The 7,658-nt window shown below is 41.9% G+C and overlaps 1 protein-coding gene across 2 annotated transcripts in view; it reads left to right on the top strand.

The window, feature by feature from the left end:
* Positions 1-246: 246 nt before the first annotated feature.
* Positions 247-7,658, top strand: part of WDR33 (WD repeat domain 33) — a 104,582-nt gene continuing 97,170 nt past the window's right edge. For both annotated transcript variants that reach the window (XM_012734186.1, XM_004694882.2), the window contains exon 1: positions 247-389. The gene's annotated coding sequence lies outside the window, so the exon portion shown is untranslated. The remainder of the gene's footprint in view (positions 390-7,658) is intronic.

Here is a 7,658-nt window from a genome sequence, read left to right as displayed (position 1 = left end):
GGGTTAACGCATAACGTGATGAGCGTAAGCACAGCGACAGCCCTCACCACCCTCTCGCACTCCATGGACGTTACCTCCTCTACGCGAGAACAAAGAGCTCAGCCGGGCCGCGTGGGGAGCCGGCCAGACCCCGCCCCCAGCGAGGCACATGCGCAGAGCCGGGACCAGGACCCTCGCGGCTCAGGCGCACGTGACGTAGTACCGTCTGCCAGTGCGTGATGACGCCACGGCGTGCGCTCGGTGGCTCACAGGGGAAGATGGCGTCTGCTCCTTTGGAGGAGAGGGAGTGAGAGGGGCGGAGGGAGGAAGCCAGACATAAGAGACGTTGCTGACCGTGGAGACGGACACCTTGCTCGTCATTCACTAGGAGCTCTGCTCCGCTTCAGTGGGTAAGCGCCCGGCGGAACGGACCCCTTGCCTGCAGCAGGCGGCGGCGCTCTCCGCCATTTTCAAGCTCGGCCGTTGCGTGCTTTGGGGGCCCGCTGGGCGCCTACAGGGGCGCCCGGAGGGGTGTCCCGAGGGGTGCCTGGGGACCGGTTGGAGGAGTGGAGAGGTATGACCTCGGGAGGGCTATTTGAGGCAGGTTCAAGTGTTAGGGGACGGGGCTGGGCGTTGAGGCCGACCTGGAAAGGAGGGCATGGTGGGACTAAGGCCTTGACTGGGGGACCGGTGGCCACCAGAAGACGTAGGCAGCGCAGGCTGGGGATGGAACGTGAAGTTTTGGGAGGAAAGCGTGTTAAAGTGAGATTTGGGGTGGGACTGGGAGAGGTGGGGCCGACCTTTGAATGCAGTGTATATAGTTTTGAGCGGTTGGTTGGTTGGTTGAAGGGGTCGCAGGAAGTTAATGCAAAACCTCCAAATCAGTGGAAGGTTTAACCACCATGTTATCTTAGCTTGAAATGGGCATTTGTAACAAGGACAAGTTCACAACTTGACAGGCAAAACCCCAGCTCCTTTCGAATAGTTGCGTTGCTATTTTGTTTGCTGTAGATCATGCTTCTTACAAGTTGGCCTTAATAACTCCCTCCCCGTCTCCTATTTGAAGTGATCTTTTGCAGCTAGATACTGGGATCTCAGAAAGACCGCTTAAAAAAAAAAAAAGAAACGAAAGTAAATAAATGTTGGTACTTAATTGTAACCCTGTGATTTGTGGTCCTTGTGGAGAAAGGCGGAGGAGACTGCTCAATAATGATTACCGTAATTGGGATTTGTTGAAATTAAATCAGAAAAGTACAAGCAGAAAGCCTGTCAGTTATGTCTTGAAATCATTTCTAGACAGACGACATTAAGTTAACTGTTCAGGAACTTTGGAAGACATTGGAGTATGAACAAAAAAAGTCTGTGTTTATTTATTCCTTTTGGGAGCGCAGTTGACTTTTAAGTGCACTCTAGAGATCTAGTGCATGCAGTGTTCTTTGCCTCTGAACATGATGCTCTGGTAGATCTATTTAATTCAAATAAAACTTTCCGAGATTGTTAAAAGGAAACTGTTAATTGTCCCCTGGTGGCATTTTTCTTTTCCTAGTCTTAATTGTATTTGACACCCATATTTTGTTACTCTGAGATACTTTTGCACTTTTTAATTGGTCTTTTGTCTAGAAGGAGGTAAAATATTGTATCCATTTGAATTTGTGTTTAGGTTTGAAGTTCCATATTTAGCCATTTGTCTTGAAACTTAGGGAAACTTTTTTATCTTTCTGTATTCTTGGGAAGAATTTTGGTAGAAAGTTGGCTTTTCATCTCAATGCTTCCGGAAGAAATAAGTTCTTGTGTGAAGTTGCTAGCTTAATTTACATTCTTAGCTTGGGGAAAAAAAAGGGCAGATTTTTGTCTCTCCAGTTTTATCTTGACCTAAGGCTTTAACTATATTTTTGTGATTTAGAACTATGCTAAGCATTAAGTCCTTAATTTTTACATTCCTTTGGGTAAGCCTTGTTAACTTGATTATTGGCAGAACAGTTCAAATGGTTTCATATTTCAGAAAAAGAAAGTAAAGTTAAAACAAAGCTTTATAACTATAGCAAATACATTGACAATGATACTAGTGAAAAAATGTTCACATTTGCTTGTTTTTATGTAATCCTTTGAAGTTACTTAGCACAAGACTAGGACTTTTTTGAGTGTTTTTAGATAAAGTAGTATCAACAGAAGCCTGCAGATTAGAAATTTTCATTTGTTGTTTAAACATTATGGATTTCTTGTTTAAGATTACAGATTGTCCTGGTTTTCTTGCCATGTATTGTTCCAGAGTTTGTGTCCAGGCTTTAACTCCCAAGAGATGCTAATTGTATTTTGGGATTAGGGGGTGGCTGGTGAAAAGTTTCTCTGTTGATACATGGTGTGTGATGTCAACTGACTATAGCTTCAATACTTAAAGGTAATTTGACTTTTGTCTTTGTTAGTGATATAGGTTCCAAACTTTTCAGCTTGTTGGTAGCACTTTTCTTTATTTGTAAATGATTTACACTAGTCTTATAACCAGAAGTACTTAAAAGTACTATATTGGAAAGATCTTAATCATTACTGTGACCCTTAGTGATTGTTAGTAATTTTTTGGTACAGTGACTGACACTATAATTTTTGTCAGGAGCCTTTTCTTCGAGTGCATATAAATGTTCAGAACTGAATAGAATCAGAAAGGGCATGGATGTCAGCAGTAGGCAGAGCTAGGTTTGAGTGCCCAGCTAAATAGCTTCTTTATTTTGGGTCAGTTAATTCACTTTTCTGGAATTTAGTTTTCTTGTATATAAAAATGTTAGAGGCCTCCTTGATGGTACAAGGGGTTAAAGCACAGCACTGTAATGCTATCCACAGCCATCACCCCCAGCTCCATCCCCAGGCAGGGAGCTGAACCACATCGCACAGCAGACCTCTCCAGTCTCCCCCCTGCTCCCCTCAGCAGTGTATTTCAGTTGATCTGCCTGTTCTGCTCCCCACTCTGTCCCTGGTGAGTCCCCTCCCACCCCCACCCCCCCTCTGCCCAGCACTTCTGGCTTGTACCCCAGTTCTTGTATACATAAATAAATCTTTTTTAAAAAGTTATTTATAATGTTTATCTCAAAGATAAAAAGTTTTTTTTTTAAAAGATTTATTTATTCATACAGAACTGGGGTACAGCCCAGAGGTACAGGGGCAGTGAGAGGATTCACCAGAGACAGAGTAGGGAGCAGAACAGGCAGATCGGCTGAAATAACACTGTTGAGGGAAGCAGTGGATGGGACAGGGGAGGTCTGCCACTCCATGTGGATCATGCCATGCCATGTGGGTCACTTCTCTGGTTGGGGAATTAAACTCTTAGTGCAGTGGCTGTGGATAGTTTCATAGTGCTGTGCTTTAATACATTGTACCACCTGGGAGGGCCTCTACTTAGCCCTTATTTAGATTTAGCTGTTGCTAACTAGCATTTTGTATTAGCTGCCCTGCTGCTTCAACCAATTGAATTGTAAATATTATCCCCCTAAAAACTTCAGGATGCATTTCTTTTAAATAACACCAATTTTTCTACACTTTCTGCCTTTTTAAATTTCAAACTAGTCTCCAGCTAATATCATATGAAAACACAATATCCTTGTTGTTTTCTCTGGCATACTTTTTTTTTCTTTAATAGTTTATTTTTACATCTGGAGTAGACTTTATAAAGAATTTTCACTTTGGGGCCTCCCTGGTGGCACAGAGATTAAAGACAAAGTGTCATCAAACCATTGCCAGCCACTGCACTTGAGTTCAGTTCCCAGCCATGGGGCTATGTAGCCACATGGAGCAGCAGATTTCTCCTGTCTAGTCCTCTTCCCTTCAGCAGTGTATTTCAGTTGATCCACATGTTCTGCTCCCCACTCTGTCTCAGGTGAATCTTCTCACCCCGGTCCCTGCACCTCTGGCTTATACTCCAGTTCTTATATATATGCATAAATAAATAAAAATAAATATTTAAAAAATCTTTAAAAAATGTTCACTTTGGGATTTTTCTGATTTAACGCATAAAAGGTCATTAAACTTATTTTTCAAATCCTTTTGCTACATGGAAATTACATCTGTAGAAGCTTGATTGAATTTGGATCAAATATTTTTGGTGGACATGCTTCATATGTATGTGGATATGTCCTTACATCAGGAAGGACATTACTAGTCCTAGTGAAAATACATTAGTGTGATGGGGACTCCCTGATCTTAGTTTGCTCTCTTATTTGCAATGCTGTCTACTTGTTGGGTATGGTGTCAGCCAGATTTATTCACTGAAAAGGTACACTGTTCCTGTATATCTAATGGCTAATGATTATTATGATTAGATGAGTCATTATTTCCTTGGGGGTTTTCTTTCTTTTTTAAAAGATTTATTTATACATGCATGAACTGGGGTACAGGCCATAGGTTGGGGGTGGTGGTGAGAGAATTGACCAGAGACAGAGTAGGGAGCAGAACAGGCAGATCGGCTGAAATAACACTGCTGAGGGGAGCAGTGGATGGGACAGGGAAGGTCTGCCACTCCATGTGGATCATGCCATGCCATGTGTGTCACCTCCCTGGCCAGGGATCAAACTTATGCTGCAGTGGCTGCAGGCAGTAGCTTCAGTGCAGTGCTAAAACCAGTGATCACCAGGGAGGGCCCCCATGAAAAATTTTCACCCCCCTCCTTTTTTTGTGACAAAACTTACCATCCCAGCCATTTTTAAATGTGCAGTGTAATGATGTTAAATATCCATGTTGTACCGTAGATCTCAGAGCTTTTTTTCGCCTTGAACAACTGAAATTTTGCACCCTTGAGCAACAACCCTCCAGTAGCTGTTCTCTAGTTCTTGTTTCTATCAGTTTGACTGTTATAAGCCATGTTTCTACTTCATGTTTCTATCAGTTTGACTGTTATAAGTATCTCATGGTCAGAATCATGCCGCAGTATTTGTCTTTTATGGCTTGCTTATTTCACTTCGCATAATGTCCTCAAGTTTCATGTTGTAGCAGTGACTGGGTCGCCTTCTCTTATAGCTGAATAATACTCCAATTGTAGGCATAAACCTCATTTTGTTTAAATGTACATTGCTTCCATCTCCTGGCTATTGTGAATTGTGCTGCTGTGGAGATGGGTTGAGAAGTAAGGTTGTTGAATCATACAGTAGTTCTATTTTTATTTATTCTTTCAAATCCTTTTAATAACCTGGCTGTGATTCAAAATATGAAAAGAAAACTCAAGCTTGTTCCCTTGTTCCCATGATTGCTTCACAGGAGTTTTATCAAAGGCAAAGTGAGACTGAATTACAAAGAGTAAGGGTGGACAGCTTCAAACTCATGGATTGAAGAGCTTGGTTACAAAAATCTCTGGTGGGTAATAGGTGATAGAAGTGACTTGATATTTAAGGGACCTCAGAGGATAGGATTTGGTTGTTGGGTTATGAGCACCTTGAAGTGTTGGCTTTTATTAAATTTTTTTTTTTTTTAGATTTTATTTATTTATGCTTTTAAGAACTTGGATATAGGCCAGAAATGTGGTGATATGGGTTGGGGGGGGCAGGTGAGATAATTGATCAGAGACGGAGTGGGCAACAGGAGAGACGGATTGACAGAAATACACTAGTAAGGGAGCAGTGGGCAAGATAGAAGAGATAGAAGAGCCTGCTGCATCATGTGGGTCACCTCCCTGGCCAGAAAGTGAACTCATGCTGCAGTGGCTGCGATAGCTTCATAGTGCTGTGCTTTAACCTGTTATGCCACCAGGGAGGGCCTTTGAAGTATTTCTTGATGTTCATTCAGTTTTAAGAGTATCACCTAGTGAGAACTGAGCAGGATGGATTGAATAGGTCTCTGTTGTCCTATGGAGTCAAGCTTCAGCTTACAGACCTGATGTCCCTTTTGGAGAAATAAGACCATACTAAAGATACAAGTTGCAAATCTGTCTCCAGCTCCGCCTGCTGGCCTCTGGTGTTTTCTTTTTTTTAATATCACATTTTAATTTTTTGAGGAATACTTACCTTCTTTTCTTTCTTATAATTAAAAAAAAAAGTTTTATTTATTTATGCACACAGAACTGGCTTACAGGCCAGAGATGCAGTGAATGAGAAAATTCACCAAAGACAGAGTGGGGAGCAGAACAGTAGATCTACTGAAATACACTGCTGAGGGGAGCAGTGGGCATGTCAAAAGAGGTCTGACATGCCATGTGGGTCTCCTCCCTAGCTGGCGATTGAACTCAGGCTGCAGTGGCTGCGGTTAGCTTCATAGTGCCTTGCTTTAACAACTGTTGCACCACATGGAGGGGCCACTTACCTTGTTTTCTATAGTGATTGTATTGTTTTACAGTCTGATGAGTGATGCTGAAGGATTTAAAATTTGTCTACATCTTCACCAACACTGTTTTTGGGTAGCAGCTGTTCTAGGTGTGAGGGAATATATCTCATTGTAGTTTCAATTTGCATTTCTCTGGTGATTAATGATGTTGAGCATCTTTTTATATGCTTATTGGCTATTTGTGTGTATATGTGTGTGTATACACACACATATATTTGTGTGTAGGAGAATTGTAGTGTAGGTCAAAAGTGCGGGGAATGAGAGGAGCAGAACAGGTGACTCTAATAAAATACACTGCTAAGGGGAGCAGCAGGAGGGATAGGAGAGATCTGCTATGCCATGTGTGGGTTAGCTCCCTTGAGACTTAACCTTTTGTTAAGTCTCCAGGGAGGCCCTTTGCAGCAGTGTCTGTTCAGATCACCTGCCCGTATTTTAATTAGGTTATTTGGTTTTGTTGTTGTTGAGTTGTAGTTTATTTTTTCTGAAAGTTACTTTTTTTATGTAGATTTTTAAATTTATGCATACAGAAATGGAGTACAGCCAGAGATGCAGGGGCGGTGAGAGGATTTACTATAGAGTGGGGAGCAGAACAGGCAGATCGACAAAGTTCACTGCTGAGGGGAGCAGTGGGGGAGGTGAGGCCTGCTGCACCGTGTGGATCCCTCCGGAGCAGGGTTTGAATTTACACTGAAGCAGCCACAGCCACGGCTTGGCTTAGCTTTGAAGTACAGCGCTCCATCTTGCTGCACCACCAGGGAGGGCCCGAAAGTTACTTTTATTCATAGATAATAATACCACTCATACTGGTTAAAGTAACCTGTAAAACATTTGCACAGTCTCAAACTCATTACCCTCAGTGAACATCTGTACAGTAAGAAAACCCTATTCAGTTATAGTTCTGACGTAAGGGTGTGATTAATGACAGAGGAAAGGTTTAACTGGTGGCTTTCCAATTTGCATTTCATTATCAATTATGTTTTTATGTTAAATTAATTTGATTATGAGGTGATTTTCTATTTCTTCAATTTCAACTTTTTAAAAATTATTTAAAAAATTATTTATGCATAAAAGACCTGGTGTGTAGTTCAGAGATGTGGGGGAATGAGAGGATTCACCAGAGACAGAGTGAGGAGCAGAGCAGGTGGATTTACTGAAATACACTTCTGAGGGGAGCAGCTAGTGAGAAAGGGGAGGTCTTTGCGCCATGTGGGTCAATTCTGGGGCTGGGATCTAACTCACATTGAAGTGGCTGCGGCTCCCTTGCAGTACTGTGTCTAACTCATTGTATCAGCAGGGAGGGCCCATAATAATAATAAGAATATTATTGTTGTTATTTAGAATATTATCATTTTTTTTATTAAAAAGTTTATTTTTACATCATT

Source organism: Condylura cristata, unplaced genomic scaffold (genome assembly GCF_000260355.1).
Source record: "Condylura cristata isolate star-nosed mole 26May11 unplaced genomic scaffold, ConCri1.0 scaffold00049, whole genome shotgun sequence".
NCBI lineage: Eukaryota > Metazoa > Chordata > Mammalia > Eulipotyphla > Talpidae > Condylura > Condylura cristata.
Note: the sequence above shows the minus strand (reverse complement) of the source record. Positions and strands in the feature narration are given on the sequence as shown.